Source organism: Taudactylus pleione, unplaced genomic scaffold (assembly GCF_031769625.1).
Source record: "Taudactylus pleione unplaced genomic scaffold, aTauple2 ptg000117l, whole genome shotgun sequence".
Lineage (NCBI taxonomy): Eukaryota > Metazoa > Chordata > Amphibia > Anura > Myobatrachidae > Taudactylus > Taudactylus pleione.
Window position 1 is genome coordinate 356,466 of NW_028284519.1, and position 20,699 is coordinate 377,164.

Here is a 20,699-nt window from a genome sequence, read left to right on the forward strand (position 1 = left end):
GTCTTCGCTGTCAACCATTTCAAGTCTACAGAGTCCAGAGGTTCAAATGGGGGAGCTTGTAGCCCCTTAAGAACCCAAGACAAATCCCATGGTGCTACTGGCGAGACTGAGGCTGAACTCGCAGATCTCCTTGAAAAAAAAATTCTAACATCTGATAATGAGGCAATCTTCCTCTGGAACCAGACTGCTAGTGCAGAACCTGCACTCTCAAATAGCCAGGCGGACACCCTGGTCTAAACCTGCCTGGAGAAAAGCCAGTACCATGGAAATCCTAAACACCTTAGGATCACATTTTCTGTGGAAACATGATTGACCAAAAGAATACCAAATCCTGTAAAAGATGCGGGCAGAGGCCAGCTTTCATGCCCTAAGCATCGTTTGAATAACAAGACCGGAAAGTCCGGTTTCCAGCAGGGACCCTTCGTTAGCAGTTCCTGTCATAGAGAGAGAGAATACAGACTGTCTAAAGATTCTGTATGTCGGTGAACCAATGATGTCTGGGCCAAGCCATAGCCTCCAGCATTACTGTTTTGCCTTCCTGCTTGAATTTCCTAAGCACTCTTGGGATGAGGGAAATCGGAGGAAAGAGATACGCCAGCTTGAAGTCCCATCTTACTGCCAGTGCATCTATGGCTGCTGATGGGTCTCTGGACCTGGCCCCATACCTGGGGACTTTGTGGCTCTGATGTAATGCCATGAGATCTATTTCTGGTAGACCCCATTTGTTTACCAGGAGCTGAAACACCCGGCTGGAGAGACCACTCTCCAGCATGTGTGTCCTGGCGATTTAGGAAGCCTGCTTTCCAATTGAGTACTTCCTGTATGAATATTGTCGAGATGGCTGGAAGATGACGTTCTGCCCAAATCAGAACCTTTGTCACCTCTTTCATGGCTGCGTAACTTCTTGTGTCTCCCTGATGGTTGAGGTAAGCCAATTTATTCACGTTGTCAGACTGGATCTGGACCGGCATGTCTTTGTATACGCTCGCAGTTTCAGAATATTTATTGCTGCTGCTGCTTTAGAAGCTAAAATTCATCATCTATTGCAGCTCCTCCCAAATAGGAGGCCGCTTCCCATATATGGGAGATATACTTCATCTGTTCTCTGGTAGCATCTGTTAGAGAGTCCTCCAATGCCCCCATCCATTCCTCAACAGCTTTGGCTACCCAGGCTCCAGCTATAGCAGGACGAGTAGCGGCTCCCGATGATGAAAATATTGCCTTAAGACATGTTTTAATTTTCCTAATCTGTAGAATCCTTAAGAGAAAATGCGGAGTGAATAGGCAACGTAGCATTCCTGACTAAGTGCATCACACGAGTAGCCACAGTAGGGGGTACCTCCCACTTATTACATTCAGAAGCTCTTTGCGCCAATTATGTTCAGCGAATGTTCTTTTCTTTCCTATTTCTGAAGATTTTCTTCCATATACATATCTCTGATTCGACCCAAAATTACTCGGCACCGAGAGACAGGGAAAAAAAAAAAAACAGAAATGTAACATGTTATAATAAACAGAAATGTCAATCCCAAAAGCTCGTGCATATAACACCAGTGTCCTTTAAATGTGAATGAACCACCGTGTTTCCACTCTTATGCAAGAAAAATGATTCTGCTCACATTTATGCTCACATAAAATGTTTAATGATCCTCATATAAAGGTATCTTTAATTTGACTAAACGACCATATAGCCTCTAATGTAATATACCATGCCAATAATAGAAGTATGGATGCTCACACAGTCCTTACATGGAGCTGAATGTGCGTACTCCTATCACGGTTTCTTTATGGCCTTTACGATTTGTCCTCAATCACAGCAAAACCGTGTAAACAAACACATGAAAGCTTCTTATTTGGAAATACTGCACCATAACAGTTTTATTAAGTTAAAAACAGAAAAAAGAGAAAGATTTACTTCGTACCAGATGATTGAAAACAACAATCAACATAACCATAAACAACTGCAGAGCCCGGGTACTTCCAAAGCTGGAAAGGTTCTGGATCGACTGGTAACCGATGTAATAAGATAAGGTCACTCCTCCAACATGTTTTGACACAAGATGTGTCTTTTTCAAGGTAGAGTGACAACAAGCATATCTGGGGTTTAAATACCCCAAAACTGGAAGTGTGAAACCGGAAATTCCCGTCGTTAATTTGCTGCATAAATGTACCAAATTCCTTAATATATATGCATAATGTGTGTCCCAATCACAAGGGTGATTGTGTAATGGGACACGGAGCTTGGCACTGGAACTGTGAGACATCATTGCACTCACCATGAGATGTAAACAAATGGGCACCATCTTGTTCGTTTGACTGCATCTCAATAAAGTTATTTTGATCAGATGACCGCAATTTACTAGAAAAAATTATCAACTTATCATACGGTATCATACGGTATGGGACTCCATGTGGTGTAAACAAACACATCTCCATGGTGACGAACGTGAATGTGGTTATTAGGAAGTACCCACCTTCAGTATTAACAAACATATAGCAGCATATTATGAAAAGTATATAGCAGGATATTAGTATGATGTTATTAACATGTACTGAAATTACATCTTACATGTGTAAGCAAATGACATCAGAATACATATAAATAAAAATACATAGCAAAATGTTATTAAATACAAAATACAAAATACATAGCAACATGTTATTAAATAAAAAATACAAAATACATAGCAACATGTTATTAAAAAATCAGCATGATGTTATTGACAGGCACTAAAATGACATATTACAAATAGAATACATACAAAACAGTGTTATTTGCAATAAAATAAATAAAACATTAATATAAAGGGGAAATAAGATCAAAGTTTAAAAAAATTAAAGAAACCACTTAATCTCAAATTCATGGTTGAGGCCCTTAGGTTTCAAAGTATTAAGATCATAGATGCATTGCAGCTCTCTTTGAGCTAGTCATACATCTTTATTATTATTTCTCCAGTTATCCTTCACGGTACATAAACCACAGAATCTTTTTATACCCTTTCAGGGACTTATGTTTATTTTTAAAATGAGCAGAGAAGGGATGACTTTCTAACCCATTAATAATATTCCGGACATGTTCAGCCCATCTTATCTTTAGTTGCCTCTTTGTCTTTCCCACATATACTAGATTGCATGTTCATTGAATGGCATAAATCACATACCTAGTGTTGCATGTTATAAAATCAGTGAATTTAATTCTACTACTTTAGATGTATTCCCTGGACATGCTTTACATAGTTTGCAGTCCCCACACATGTAGAAACCCTTATTTCTAGGTAAGAGTCTCTTTCCATCCATGGGTAAGGCACTGCTAACTAAATTATCTTTAATAGTGGGGGCACATCTATATATAAATTTAGGCTTTTTGGATAACATATTTCCTAATATATCATCTTGTAGTAGTAGTTTCCAAATTTTTTTGATAATTGTTTCAACCTTTTTATGTTGGGTAGTATACCTAATGCATAAGGCTAAATTGAACTTATTCTCAGATAAATCCTTCTTTTTGTTTTGGAGTTTTAAATTTCTTTTATTCATCAGAGCAGTAGTACAACAAAGATACAGCTGTTGATAGTATTGGCAAGTAATACATAGAAAAAAGATTAATTAATGACAATAACATACAAATAGTATAAGATCAATAATATGTATATCATTTTCTTCGTTGAGCAGAACCAAAATAAAACATATATTCCTTAAAATAATCTAGACACAGCAGACACACCCCCCAAAGATAATAAAATATCCAAAATCCGACTAGAGGCAGATTCCCTCTTAACCTGTGGCATGAAGCACAATAGGTGGATCATCCTGTAAAATTCTTGTTTCATACCAAGAAGTATGTCTAAAGCATAAGTGAATTTTACTACGTAGTTCCACCGTAAGGGAGTCTAAAAAGCCTTCCCACAATTTAAAAAAATCTGCTATCTTAGCCTCCTTATGTAGTGTAGTCTCTAGCCAATCCATTTGAAAAGCAAAAAATAATTTAGCCCTAAATAAAGAAACCGACGGGGGATCTGCATGGGTCCATCTCTGCAATATACATTTACGAGCCACCGCAGATATAATCAATAATAATTTTTTACTATCTCTCGTACCCGAAACATGTGGTGGTAAAATACCCACTCCGCTGACAATGGGAGGTAACTAACCAGACATCCAGATGCAAATTTATTAACCGATGACCAGAATGTGCGTATAAAGGGACATTCCCACATACAATGAGTGAAAGTTGCTTCAGAAGCCCCACATTTAGCACAGCTACTATTATCGGACAATCCCATCAAGAACCTGCGGTGGGGGGAGAAATACCCATTATGATAAATATTGTAAAACATCTCTTTATACATGCTCGATGAAAGTACTGATTGGGAATAAAGAAATGAGTGCAATAAACCCTCCATAGTGATATGGGGAAAGATATTACACCAAGTAGATAATCCCGTAGAGATTTTTGAATGATCTAAAGGGGTCTGAAGAATTTTGTAATGAAGGGAAATCACTCCCCTACCTCCCATAGGTCTATTTAATAGTAGGTCCAAAGAGTTGGACCAATCTTCTGGAAAGAAAACGCATATCAGAGCTCACATAATGCTGTGCCTGATACATTGCCAAAGAGTGGGAATGAGGTAAATTATATGTATTCATCATTTCCGCCACTCGATAGGGTCTACAGTTCTCGATGTCGACCAATGCCCGGACATAAGGTATTCCCCTATCTGGCCACGACGAGAAGGGCGTTGAAGCCTCCCCGTTTTGAAACTTGGGGTTTAGTAGTAGTGGGAGAAAAAGAGAATGGTGTGAGTTTAAATTTCGTTGTTTTCTAGTGTATTGCCAAACTCTCCATGTAACCATCAGTAAGGGATTATTAATAATATCCTCAGAAATCTCCCGTTTATGGGAATGGAGGAATGCCAATATGTGTTGGTCAGGTAAAAAAAAGTTGGTCCATCTGTGAGTCAGTAAATAGATCAGTCTTGTGTATCCAATCTCGGACATATCTTAAGATTCCAGCATGACTATATAATTTTAGGTTAGGTAAGTTAACCCCTCCATTGGCCTTAGTTTGCTAGAGTTTCAATAAGCCAATACGAGGTCATTTGTTCTTCCAAATAAATTCCCTAAATGTTTTATACAAGGATTTTTCATCCTCCTGGGAAAGCAAAATCGGCAACATCTGTAAGGGATATAACAATTTCGGGAAAGATATCATTTTCAATAAATGGATTCTGCCCAAGTATGATAACATGAGGTGTCGCCATTTAGACAAGGCCCCCGCCACCTCCCGAATAAGTGATTTCATGTTAAGATCATATAAGTCCCCTATATTTCGAGGTAATTCAATTCCCAAATATCTAAGTGAAATAGGGACCCATACTACCGGATATAAATCCCCCCAGTGTGGTTTCACTATAGAACCCAAGAATAATGCCTCTGATTTGTCTGAGTTAATATTAAAACCCAAAACCTTTGCAAAATCTGACATTTTATCAAAAAATTTTGGTAGTGTTTGTTCTGGATCCGAAACAGAGTAATAAATCATCGGCGAAGGCCTGGACTTTAAGTTCTTGAGAACCCATCTGAATAACTTTAAAATCTGGCCAAGACTGGACAACATGCAGTAGTGGGTCTAGAGCAATGTTAAATAACACTGGTGACAAAGGGCATCCTTGTCTAGTGCCCCTCATCATTGTGAAGGAAGAACTACAGGTGCCATTGATCATCAACGTAGTGGTCGGTTCATGATATAAAAATCGAAATAAATTCGAAAAGGGTCTACCAAAATCTCGTTGTTCCAAAATTTTAAGCAAGTGATTCCATGACACTGTGTCAAATGCCTTTTCAGCATCTAAGCTCAAAAGCATTTCTTCCAAATGGGATCGGGAGCTAGAATGAGACACTATAGCTGCCAGGGCCGTTCTAACCCCCTTTACCGAAAACCTACCCCTTGTGAAACCCAACTGATGATGTGTTAGGATTTCAGGCAAAAATAATTGAAGACGATTGGCCATGATTTTAGTCAGTATTTTGAAGTCTTGGTTCAGAAGTGTGATAGGTCTATAGGTTGTAACTAATTCCGGGTTCTTAGAGGGCTTAGGTATGACTATGATAAATGCATCATTAAAGTTTGGATAGTGTAATTGACCTTCCAATATGCCCTTGAATAAGGTAGTAAGAAATGGAACTAGTTGGGGTTGCAACATCTTGTAATATTCCCCTGCAAAGCCATCAGGGCCCGGAGATTTGTTATTATGGAGGTGAGAAATAACCTCTGAAATCTCTGTTTCTGTAATATCTTGAAGTAAAATATCCCTTTGGGTTGAAGTAAGTTTTGGAAGCTCCACCTCATTCAGCAGGTCACTACGTATCTCAGGGAATTCTGGGGGAGCTGTATATAAAGACTTATAATAATCTTGAAATGTGGATACTATATCGGGTGTAGATATCAAACGAGCAGCTGTAATAGGGTGTGGTATTGTTTTAATAGTGTGTCGAGCATTATGCACCTTCACCATATTAGCTAGTAGGCGTCCCGATCTATTGCCCCATCTATAATAACGGTTTTTTGCATAATCTGAGTCCGAGCATTGGTCAACAGAAAACTCTCTAATAATTGACGGTGTTGTTTGTAGACCTCAAAATTATCATCAGAGGGGTTAACCTCATATTTAATATAGGCCGTATGCACAGCACCATGTAGTACATCATATTTACTCCGATATTCCCGTCTCCTCCCAGCCTGATAAGCCAATATATGACCTCTAATTACCGCCTTGGAAGTTTCCCAAAAGAGAACAGTCCTCCCAATGTTCTATGTTGTCATCAACGAAGTCCATCCATTTGGACTGGAGATATTGTTTAAAGTGATCCGATTGGCTAAGAAAAGACGGAAACCTCCAAAATTTACGTGACACCTCACAAAACTTAAAGAGGCTGATGATCCAAGTCTATCAAGCATCTCATCAGCTACCCCATTAAAGTCCCCCCCCACCAGCAGGTTTGGAGTGGATCGACCCAAAAGCAAATTAGAAATTATTCGAAAAAATTCCAAGTTAGTAGAGTTGGGGGCATAGATATTCAGGAGAGTATAGGGTTCACCCCGTAAAAGCACATCCAGTAAAATATATCGGCCCTCCGGGTCACATTCTGAGCTAATTATAGAATAGTCTAAGCGTTTGTGAAACACTACAGCCACACCTCTTTTCTTAGTGACAAAGGAAGACGAAACGCATTCCTTGATCCAGAAGCTGCGCAGACACATCATCCGAATGCGCCCAATGTGTCTCCTGCAAAAATGCTATATCCGATCCTAATTGTTTAAGGTGTGTAGCCACTCGTCTACGTTTAATTGGAGAGTTCAATCCCCTCACATTCCAGGAGACCATACGGATAGAGTTATGTATTGTGGAAACTAGAGTAGAATTAGCAGCTGAAGGCATTTATATTATCTAACCCCAGTCTAAAAAATGAACCCATTCAGATACTATGAACCACCATGTCCGCACCCCATCCCAGCGAGTGGAGGGCAAAACTAGAAAAACAAAAAGGGGGGTGTCATCTGCCATGCCCAAACCATTCAAAATGAGAAAGATTCCATATATTACCATTAGAACACCATTTTGCTCTGACAAACTCCATTTTCTATATTCCTCCAAACAAATAAACAAGGAAACATGTATTGCATTACATGTTTCCATAGCACATAACAATAATACAACAAAAATAAGAAAAATAAGAAATGTCAGAACCCAAAACCTAAAGGATCCAACCTCCCATAACATATTTTGTATGAAATAAAGTGTGTCCCTCTTTTGTAAATAGAGATACAGAAATATCAGGGTATCATGTACTAGGTCCCATTGAGTTAGCAAATCTGATGGGCAGGGAATGCACGTATGTTTTGGCCTTATCTAAATCGTCATACATATGAACTACTCCATCCACAGTAACTTTCAGTTTTGCAGGGAATAACAGAGCAAATTGGATATGGTTATCAAAGAGTATTTTGCAAAGTGGAGAGAATTCTTTTCTGAGACACTGCGGCCGAGAAATCCTGGAATATCAAGAGTCTGTGGCCCTCAATAACCTGAGACCCCTGTCGTCTATAGGAACGAAGCACTAGCTCCTTGTCTCTGAAATTTAAATATTTAGCTATTACAAGACGGGGTCTAGAAACGTTGGTAGATCTCTCTGGTCCCAATCGATGTGCCCGTTCAATAATCATGGGGGGAGACATCTGTGTTATACCCAAGGCATTATTGAGATCATTTTGCAGATATTCAATTAAGGCAAACCCTTTCACAGTTTCTGGAATTACCAAAAACCTGAGGTTATTCCTTCGGTTTCTATTCTCCAAATCATCGATCTTATCTAAGAGAGCCTTAAAAACATCTCCCTGTGAGGTAGAAGATGACTGTAGAACCGACACAGTGTCCTCCACATCGCTTGTGCGTTGTTCCACTGCGTCAAGTCTCTTCTCGTGAGACTCAATTTGTGAGGTCATGGACGCAAGAGTGGAGCTGAATTCCTTGAATTGGTGTTCCATTAGGGGCTTAATGACCAATAACATCTCCTGAGCCGCTGCTGTAGCAGTAGGGGCGGCTAAAAGCACTGAGTGCTGTGTATCTCCCTCTAAGGCCAAAACAGGTGACGACGGGGGAGTGATAGAAGGACCAGGGGAGTTAGAGGGGGAAGACACTGTGGAAGCAGATGGCTTCACCTGAGAAATAATACCCTTCGCAGACTTCCTGGTCATTGTAAAATATTTTTGCATACCCAAAACGGCCACAGTAGGAATAAAAGGTAGTAACGTATATATTCCTATATCTACTCGTACACACGTATATATATTGGTTGTAGAGGGACTACTACATATAATCAAAAATCATACATCATGACATGATGTATCTTAAGAATAGAGAAATATCTCACATATACAGATAGTACACAATCTACATTATAACATAAATTGCAACATTCGCCACTAGATGGCAGTAAGATCACATTAATCAATAAAAGAAAGTAAACCTCCTAAGCTATGGAAGTATGATCCACTATATAGATATTAAGAAGGAGACATAGGAATGGCAGATTTAGGGAAAAGTGGGCCCAAGATTGAGGAAAGAGAGGGTGGATACACAAGGATCAAAATAGGGATACAAGGGGGGAGAAAGGTCACAGACAAGGGAGAGACATGAGGTCAACAACCACAGAATAAACACTTGCGTATTTTAGTGGTTTGTCAGGACCAAGTGACAGAAGGGTAACAAGTCCGCCTTTATGTGTCCCAGAGGAAATCTCCCTCCTCCACCGCTTAGATAGTTGTCAGGAATTCCACAGCCAAGGCAAGTGGACTCAATAGGAAATCCCTTGACACAGTGTCACCCAGGAAGGTTTCATCCAGTCTCCAATGTTACCCTTTCCCAGCACAGCACTCCGATCAGGGTATGCAGGATATCTGTAATCAGGGTGAGCAGGATATCTATAACCATGTGCAGCCAGTCAGTTCAACCCCAGCCAAGGTCGTGAGGCCTAATAGGCAGATTTCAATCATGTAGGGCTCTGGACCCAGGAGCATTCACCCCGGACAACCTCTGCACAGAACTCCGGGAGCAGCAGACACTGACCCTCCGGCAGTACAGCCGACAGCAGACCTCCTGTAATTCAAGCTATCCAACACCACTGAAGGGGACCAGGTGAGGCTAAAGATGGCCGCAGGTCTCACAAGCAAATCCCCTCCGCGTCTCTACGTCTGCCAGCAGCTCCCCGACAGGAGGAGAAGGCTGCTCCGCTCAATGGGGCTGTAAAAATATCCCAGCCACCCGGGCCCTATCTGCGAGGTCAGGAAGAACTTAGGGAGGATTCAGCCTCCTCACCCACGATCCAGGCCAGCCAGGTAAGTCCACGCCGCCGTGCTCGATACCGCAGCCACCAGTATATTTCTCCTCCGCTTTAGTTTCACGAGGAGTATTCCCCAAGGCCAAAATCAAGCGGGGGGCTACACAACCAGCCTCCGATCAGCCGGCTTGCAGGGGACAGGCACAGTCCAAGGGATTCTCCGACTCCTAGGCAGGAGCACCCTCGCCGACAAGATGGCGGATAAGCTGAATGCTCAACAGCGTGAGCTGACTCCGGGGATAAGTGATAGCTGTGTGAGTGAAATGGCCTGCACCCCACTCCCCCCAGGGTCTCCAAGGCTTCCTGCGCCTGTTAGTATAACAAGACCCCCAGATAATCTTGTCTCTAAGGGTCTAACGGGAGTTAGATCTGAGGAGCCCTGATAAAATGCAGCCACATATGAGGCCCGCCCACCGGAAGTCTTCTTTTTGTTTTGTAATAGAATAGTTCTGTCCATTTTTTCTATCTCTGCTACTATATCACATAATGATCCTCTATCGTATCCCTTTTGTGTAAATTTGTCCACCATTAATTTGGCCTGGTTGAACATGGTTACATCTGAACAATTACGGTGTAAACGCAATAATTGTCCTTTGGGTACCCCATTGAGCCATTGAGGTTAGTGGTTACTATCCTTCTGGATATACATTTTAGAGTCTGTGGGTTTACTAAAATTATAGGTTATCAATGTTCCATTTTTTACATCAATTGTAAGAGCCAAGAAATAAATTAATTAATTCTGAACTGATACAGAAAGTCAATTTAATGTTCAGACTATTGTGATTAAGATACTCACAAAAATCATCCAAAATTGATCTATCCCCTTTCCAAATAAAAAGGACATCATCTATATATCGCCACCACTGCATCAGGTTCGCACTCCAGCCATGCCCACTCCAAACATGGGACTTCTCCCATCTGGACATAAACAGGTTGGCATAGCTGGGTCCTAACCTGGTGCCCATGGCAGTTCCGACCTCCTGTTTAATAAAATGTCCATCAAAATTAAAATAATTATTCTTGAGTATAAAAGAAATCCCATCGAAAACAAACTGTTAGTTTCCTCTAAAGTCTTTCTAATTGACATAATACCTTCTTGATGGGATATTATAGTATACAAGTAGGATACGTCAGCCCATCACTAAAAACATACCATCCTCCCAGCTCACTGTTTCTAATTTATTCAAAATATCTTTGGTATCCCTCAAATTAGATTTATCCTTGGATACCAAAGGCTGCAAAAAATTATCATTATATGCTGATAAATTTGCAGTAATAGCATTTGTTCCTGCCACAATCGGGCGGCCAGAAGGATTTTCAATACTTTTGTGAATTTTTGGCAGAAAATATAACACAGGAATTGTATATTCATCATTTATTAAAAAAAAAAAAATTGCATACTTCTTTAGGGACAGCCCCTATTTCACAATATCTAGAAACCAGACATTTAAGCGATTTCATAATATTTTGGGATGGTCCGATTTCAATTTATTGTATGTAACACTATCCTGGAGCTGAAATAGAAGAAAAAAGAAACTCTATTTTGTGAGCACTCTTGGGATATTTAATTAATGATTTAAAACATAATTTGAATTAGCATATTAATGCCTAAAAGACGTACTGTATGGACAAATGAGAAAAACATACAACATAGAACATATATAACTGATTTGAATGTGTCATGAACCTCTATGTGTCGTGAAGCCCAGCTAAATAAATAAGTAAATTGATACCAAGATCAGACAAGATTGAGTATTGCTGGAAGAATAGGAGTCAGACAGCCAATCAGGTAAATGATATCAGTGCCTCCTTTTGAAATACAGTATGTTAATATTTAAATATTGCCTTAAAATAGCATAAATTCAAAATTGTTTGTTTTTATGGCGAAATATATTGAACAACACAAATTCTCATATACAGCTTTGATAGCAATATTCAAACTCATACTAGTTTGTACAATTAATACACATAGCATTGATTCTCATGTGTAACCTTAGTAACCTAATTCTGGATTGTACCTTTTGGTGTATATTGCAGTTTTGTTCAAAACGAAATACCAGGAAAGTCGGGGTAGAGTCACTCTTACTCTTAATTCTGCTTCTCCTCACTTAGCATTCAACCATCAATGAGGAGTGAGAGATTATTTGAGAACAGTTGAAGCCCCTAGAAACAACAGTGTAACCGCAACGTTTCTCAATTTTTCACTTCTGCTGGGGATAGTGTAACAAATTATCACTTCTCTGACCTAAGAAGTTTTTCGAGTGAGGATTGAGTTCACTGTGCAACTCTACATCTGAGAGGTCAGTTTCAGATGAAGACGGTGTATGTTCAATAGGGCCAATATCTCTTTTCTGTGATGGTTTGTTTTACCGAAAGATGTTGCCAGATGAGAAGTCCCGTTTATCCCTATTAAATTTATTGCACTTTCGATCAATTATTGTTTTATCATATTTCTCTAATTCCTTTTTAATCTTATTAAAAGAATCTTGAAAAGTAGGATTCTTTTCCCATTGTTCTAAAGTCTGGCCTAATCTCTCAATCTCCCTTGTGCACTCATCCAGAACTAAATGATCATGCTTTACAAGAATACCCATCAGTTCATGAGAGCATTTAAGTAAACAGTTCTCCCATTCTTTGCGTAAATTATCCGTACATAATTCAAATGTGGGAAAAAGCTTGAGACCTCTGGGGGTTATTTTTTGTTTACAATAATTTTCTAAGCTAATGATATCCCAGTTAATTGTAGTCTGTTTTTGTAAAATACGTTTAAGTAAAATTAATTTGTATTCCCAGCCAGAGCTGGATTCAATATGACTAGTTTCTTTGAAGAATATGCCTTCCAAGTCTTCTAGGCAGCGTCTGTTGGTAAGTTCAGTTTTTAGGTTAAAACTGGTCATGGCATGATCAGTCAAAGACTGCCGACGAGACAGGAGGTCAAAAAATAAAGGAAAGAACAAAATAAGGGAAGCAAGAATCTTACCAACAATTCATGAAAAGAGCAAGGTGTGAGTAGACAGTCAATCTTAATTTAATCACTGTGCTGGACTCAAGATCTGAGAAAACTCAGAAGATAAGCTGAAGGGTAAAGGAATGGAGTCTGCACTAGTGGTACAATAAATGGTAGTCAATGATGATTTATAAATATTATTGTGAATCAATTAGAAAAACAAAATAAAAGTCTATCACATATAAAGAATTCTGGATGACTTATTGGTGGTGCACCCAAAAAAATTTGTGCAATACACATGAAAAAAGGGCAGTATTTGCAAAGGGGCAAAAACTAAAGAAAAGACAAATAAGTATTTTTTGGGGCACTCTTGAAACAAATGTAAACGATATAGTAGAAGTAACGTGAGTAAGATTAAAACTAGAATTTTTATTAAACACCTTGGCTAAAATAAGCTTCTATTCACAAAAATGAAGGAAGCGGGGATTTTGGGCAAACATGTAAAACAAATACACACAATAGAAATATGGTAATCAGGATCGCATTACCATTGGTAGTATGCACATAGGATTAATTCATATTGTTACACAAAATTTAAATGCATACATCAATATATTTTAGCTACTTAATTAGGTTAGAGATAAATTGAAGATATACCTAATTATAGATATCAGCAAAATAAATTGGTAACTTATAGCTGCTGAGGTTGAACCACAGAAAAAAAGAAGATTCCCTCCAGTACACTGCAGCAATATTAGCAAAAATACTTGAATCCTACATGATAATAGAAATTCAGAGGTATTGGTTGCATACATTTGCAAATATATGATTAAGCGCCGGGCCAGCGTCAAGGCTCCTCTATACCGGCCTCCCTAACATTAAGGGGTTCACGTCCGAGGCGCAGAGCCGCCCAAAAGAACCCAGCCAAGGACCACTCCCAGGGCATCACACGAAAAATGGAAGAAAGGTGATAGTGAAGTGTAAAGTATAGATGTGTCAAGCTAATCAATAAGTGTTCATATAATAAGAAAGAATTAAAATTACGTAAATAATATACAAACTGTGAAAGAGCTCCAATATTAACTTATCTCAGTGCCATCATGCAAGGGCCAGAAGACTTAGATTTTAAATAGCTCAAAGCTTAAACAAAGGAACAGACATGGTTGTAATAGGAGCTAAAACAGGATATATCACCTAGCAGAATCTCTTGTTACAGACAATGTGGATGTGTGGGGGTTTGAGCTGGTGCAATGCATGATGGGAGGAGGTATATAAATTGAAGCAGCCAAAAACAACACTCTCTCTCTCTCTGCCATTCCCATCCAAGACACAGACACACACCTGGCTCACTGGACCTCTGACTATACAAGGTACTCTGTCCTCTATAATAACTTGTCTTCTATAATAACTCTAATGCCTAAACTTTCCTTTCCTGCCTATCTATAAGAGCTAACACTCACACTAGATAAGACAATGAATCTTAAATCCTCTCTCTCTCTCTTTGTCTCAGCTACAGCTCACAGGCTATCAGGCCTTGCCATGAGGTTTCACCCCACATACATAGCAACACAAAGACACAAGGATGATCTCATGGCTACCATGCCATGAGGCTCTAACACATAGCACACTCTCTCTCTATACTCACACATGTATTTTCACATAATCACATCCATACACACATAATTGTTTTCTCTGATAGATTGCCCTCCACAATTTATCTATAGACTAGTAGTCTCGCCGGATGTGCAGGGGCAACAATTTACCCTTAATTATAGTATTTCTTATAACACCCCTACACACACACACACGTACACTTCTCACATACTTCCAGCCATGTGCTTTCTTATAACACTTCTCACGCTACTTCCAGCCATGTGTTTTCTTAGAACACATTCTTATACACACGTACACAGAGGATAGCAAAATATATATAACACATGCATACAGTTTCCTTACATACACACATGCATATAAACATATATACATATATTTGCATGAAGCAAAAGATTAAATCGAACCTGCATTGAAGTTTATTTAGCAACTGCATAGGGTTAATTCATTACTGGGATTAAAGTTAGAAAATCACTTCTGAGGTTATGTACTGTACTGCATACTATATTATCCTTTGTATTATTCATATGTAAATCATCTATTATCTTGCAATTCTCATTTAGGGAGTAAAATACTTTTTATATGGCGTATAGATAACTGAGTATAATTTCAAGGTTTAACTAATATGCAATGATACATTATGGGTAAGATATGCAGGGGACTTGATAGGGATATTTGGGTGGTATTGGCCTGGTAATAGCTTGCATGTTTAGCTCATATGGAGCTTTGGTTGTTATACATAACATAACAATGGCAACTCTCTGTCTGGGTTTTTTATGGTAAAGGACGGAATAAGTAAAAAGACTGTATGGAAGATTAATAAAGTAATCTAGGGGGACACAGATGTAGCAATATCAGACAGAGAAAATAGATTAAAGAGGAGAATATTGTGTCATATTCCTATAATTAATTATAATCGTCACTATTGATGAAGAGAAGATTTTGTGGAACTATGAGACCCTCAGAGAGGAGTGGAGGTTGCGCAGAAACCAGAAAAACACACTCTAACATATGGCGCCCGAACAGGCCTGTTTAAAATTGTGATCTCCAAAGGCCATGGAGAATCACAATTAGAAACAGATAATTTTTCTTTATATATTTGCTATAATGGTTACACAAAAACATCTTTAATATAATATCTTAGTGAAATATTCTTAAGGGAAAACGTAATAGTATTCTGCCTATGGTTAATGCTGTAACATTTCTTTCTCTTGCTGGACTAGGGAACTGAGAGTTAGTTAGCACTAGGTTTGATTGATTACAAACTTGAGATATTTTATAAGGAATGTTATAACAAATTTTCTAATTTTTTTTCTCTTCTGAATATGTACTTGTGACCAACTCGTGTAGAACACTTTATTCTGGTTATTTTTTATTTTATTTTTTTTCAGGGCAGCCTCCTACTGACCCTGTAAAGAAAAACATTTCTAACCTGTATTTCATACAGAAGCACTTCTTCGAAAGTTGTCTAGCGGGTACGGCATAAGCGACGCAGTAAGAATTTTGAGCAGACAGCGCGCACTGGGAATCTCTAGTAAGGCGTAAGTTTGCAACTTTCGCTGGGTGATCTCAGGTCTGTAAGATAAATTCTCCAATCTGAACCAGGATTGAGGACTTCATTTCCATTTATACAGACAGAAATAGTAATATACCGGTCATAACTCAGGTAGATATGGATTTTCTTACCATTAAGAAGCTAGCAAAAGACAGCATGTTTAATCCAGTTTTACCAACTAGCTACACATCAGCTGAAAATCTGTGGTCACAATTGTTAGATCAGGTTTATAGTCAGGATAAACTTTGTAATGATAGATGGAATGTTAATAACAAATCTAAAAGGTTAAAAATGTTAGCTAAGCTAGTAGAAGTTTATGAAGACATAATTTGGACACCAGAGCATGCAGAAATGTTAGCTAGAAGCATGTTGACTAAGAAAGAAAAAATGCTAGATCAGAAAGACAATTGTAAAGAATGCACAGAAAGAGAAATTGAAATTGCGCAGTTATGCACTGAACTTAATACTGCAGATGAGAAAATGGCTACTACTGAGGCCCATATGGCACATATGCAACAAGATCTGGATAGTAGAGCCCAAATGATGATGAATATGCAGGGTTTAATAACTGATCTTTCTAATGCAATCAAAAATTTGTCTACAAATAATCCACGGATTGATCTCACCGGATCAATACCTACAAAACAGGTTTGTGTATATAACAGGGAAAGTAGTGGTGCAACAAGGAACCAATCAAATTCATCTGATATGGCACCTCATGCAACACTGCTTGATATCAGGGATGATCAGCAGGGTTTAAGTACCCCTATGATTTATCCTGCATTACCAGTGGTACGTACACTGGAATTCCCATTAACAATGGGGGAAAATACTATTGGTTCAGGGGTACAAGAGAATAGAAGTGGATGGGAAGTATTAGATGCCACTTCTAGCTCTGTACAAGCGCACAATAGGAAAAAGGATTTGTTTTCTTTTAATCAACCTCCTCAAGGAAATGATATAAAAGAGAACAAAAATCCTGTTTGATCTCAAAAGAGAATTTCCACAATATGATGGTAATTTAGATCCCTTCACTTCATGCGATATTTTTGAGGGACATTGCACACAACTTAGTGTAGCCCCAGAAGATCGCATGGATTTGTTCAAATTGTGGTTACCCATTCACCTCAGTCAAAGGTATAACATCACTGGGGACTCTGCCCCCAAAAATGGCTGTTACCATGACAGAGAGGAAAGACTTTCGGCACTTATGATTTTAACAACAGGTCATAAGGAAGTAACTCCCAACATCCTTGCTAACTTTAAACCCACCATACAACATGAGCCATTAGCTCTATGTGGTAGGTTTGAAGCCATGTATAGGACTATAACCAATGACCACAGATCCCATACTCCACCAGGCATGATTCGTGGATTTGTGGAATTTGCGCACAATGGCGGAAAGGGAAACCACAATTGCAGGTGCAGCCAGAATAATTGAGGACTTAAGAAAAGAACTATTGAGTTCTAAGAAATCTGTCCAAGTTAGGGAACATGATATGCACGGAGGCATAAGGAAAGAACGCCACCATGCATATCGTGAACATGGTCAAACAGTATTTCAGTCTTCTGCTCCGTCAGCGGAGACTGAGAATCTGATTTGTTATAGGTATAGACAGAATGGACACATAAGAAGAGATTGTCCTAAACAATTCCCTGTCCAATCAGGAAATACTAATGGCTTCAAAAAGCGATATAGTAATTCCGTACGGACAAAACATTTGCCCATCCCACACTTACAGAAAAGTGTGGCAACTTTAAATGTGCAAGCAGAAAAGAATTCTGCTCCACAGGTAAAGACAGCACAACAAAAAGAAGTAGCAGTCTGTACAACAGACGTTCCTACAGGAATTCTGATGCAGATGGATTGAAGGTTAGGGATCCCAAAGGATCTGTCACCAATATGTAACCTCATATTGAATCCTTCAGGGAGACCCCATATCATGGCAAAAATAAAAAACATTTGGTTACAAATCATGCTCGACACTGGAGCTGAAATTTCAATTACCAATGTGGAACATGATATAGACCCAGATAGCCCTCAGTATATCGTGATCGGCTTTGATCACGAACAAGGGGGGGTGAGAGCTCATAGAATTAATGAGGTCCATGTAGAAATCAGCAGTGATTTCTCATTTAACATCCCAATGTGGTATTACACAGGATCCGATAACATCATTGGAACTGATGTAATGACACAAAATGGCTGGATTCTGGATCTGGCAAATGGTATGGTATGGAGGGGTCCCAGAAAATCAAAGGTTTGTGTCATACAACGGCATTTTCTGAGCTCACCCATACACATAAATGTCAAAAACAACATGCTTGTCCGTAAATGGCCAGAGGTTTCTCACAACAAAGACCTTGAACCTATTGAGTACAAGTATCCAGAATTATGGGCACAAGATAAAAATGATTGTGGAAGAATGGTTGATGTCCAGGTAGACATTCAAGGGCCAGATCCACCACCACAGCGGCAATATCGCTTCCCCCCTGAAGCTATGGAATCTGTTGTAGAATCTGTAGCAGATTTAGAAGATAGGGGAGTGGTCATAAAGGGAAATTCAAAGTGCAATAATCCTTTATGGCCTGTAAAGAAGAAGGATACGAACACGTGGAGACTCACAATTGATCTCCGAGTTCTGAACAAATACACCCCCATGTCAGCACAGGTAGTTGCAGAAACACCAGACATAATGGCGAGGATAAATGGCAAAAGCCAAGTGTTCTCAACCATTGATGTGGCTAATGGATTTTTTTCCATAGCTTTGACTGAAAGTTGCAGGTACAAGTTTGCTTTCACTGTACGTGATACGCAATACATGTTCTGTGTCCTACTCCAAGGGTTACATAGTAGTCCGACTTATTTTCATCAGGCATTAGCAGCAGTGCTGAGTGTTTTCTCACACCCAGAATGCCTGTTACAGTATGTCGATGACCTACTCCTTCATACAGAGACCAAGGAGGAACACTTAACCCTCTTACAGGAATTGTTAGGCCTCCTGTCACGTGCAGGACTGAAGCTGAGTCCTCACAAGGCAAACCTGGCTAGGTCAGAGGTAACATTCCTAGGAGTTAAGATTGCCCACGGAACAAAGGGTATCATGGCTGCCTGCGTGGAAGCAATGATAAAACTACCCAAGCCAGGCACTCTGCAGGACTTACGTAAGTTCCTGGGTGTTGCAAACTTCATGAGGGAATTCATAGAGGACTTTGCTACCAAAGCAAAGCCCCTCTATGAATTACTCAGAGGTGAAAAACCATCATTGAAGGGATGGGCGGAAACGTAGGAGCAAACTTTCACCACACTTAAAAGAAGTTTGTCCTCCACCCCAGTATTAGCTACCCCACATCCAGATGGCGAATTGGCCATCCAAGCACATGCTGGTTCAGAGTCTATATCAGCGGTCCTCCTTCAAGAGGTGGGAACAATGATAAGACCTCTTGGCTATTTCTCAAGACTCCTTTCACCAGTTGAAAGAGGTTTTGATGAGTGTGCAAAGCAACTTGCAGCCATTCATTATGCTGTCAAAGTGACTGAGCATATTGTAGGGTTCAGGCAGCTCAATGTGCAAACACCACACTCTCCATTAACCCTCCTACTTCGGGACACACTTCCTGGAGTTTCTCAACAGAGGTTTGGGAGGTGGATAATGGACCTCAGTGGAAGGAATATCAAAATCTGTCAAAAGGCTAAGTATGTCCTTTCCCAGTTGTTAAACACAACTGGAACAGAACATGATTGTGGTCAGGTAACACATTTCTTTATTACACCATTCTTTAGACAGGTAGTGCACCCTGATGACAGAATCATCTTTGTTGATGGGTCACGTTTTCATCTTGATGGGTCATATGTGACAGGATATGCGGTCTTGGATGAGACCACAGGAACTCAGTCTGGTTAGACTCCCAGGTCACCTGTCAGCCCAACGTGCTGAATTGGAGGCAGTGAAGGAAGCACTCTTCATCCACCCCCCAGGGAGACGCACTATATATAGTGACAGCTCATATGTAGTGCGGTCTCTCACATTACATCTTGAGACTTGGCAAAAACGTGGATTCGTGGACAGCCAGAATAAACCTCTGGCACATGTTTCAGTTTTAAAGGAACTTTGGGAATGGGGTAAGACCCATCCCGATGATGCAGCAATCATCAAAGTGTCTGCACACCAAAAAGGGAGCAATCCCCTAATCTTGGGTAACAATGCAGCAGATGAAGCGGCAAAAATGGCAGCAGTATCTGGGATCTTTCGGGATCCAGATGCCGAAACTTTGCCCTCAGTCCAGGTGGCAGTACGTAGAAAAGTCCTTGAAGAAGGACTGGTGTCATTTGAAGAGGAACAGGCAAAAGATGCTGTTCTTATGACTCACAGAATTTCACCACAAGATCCCTGGTCTATAAGACAGGGTATACTGTGCCACTCACCAGGAGAAGGATTAGAACCTCTCCCTGCAGTACCCTCACAACTCCAAGTGGAACTGACAAGGCTTAATCATCAGCTCCTTGGACACCCTGGCCGGGATAAACTTTTCTCTCTTTTAAAGAGCAAATTATACTGGTCAGGAATGTTAAAAACAGTAGAAAATGTCACCCAACAGTGTTTGGTGTGTGCCCAAATCAACCCTCGGGCACCAGCACTTAAGCCAGTGTTACAGCGTGTGCCTCCTGCAGAGGGTCCCTGGTCATCC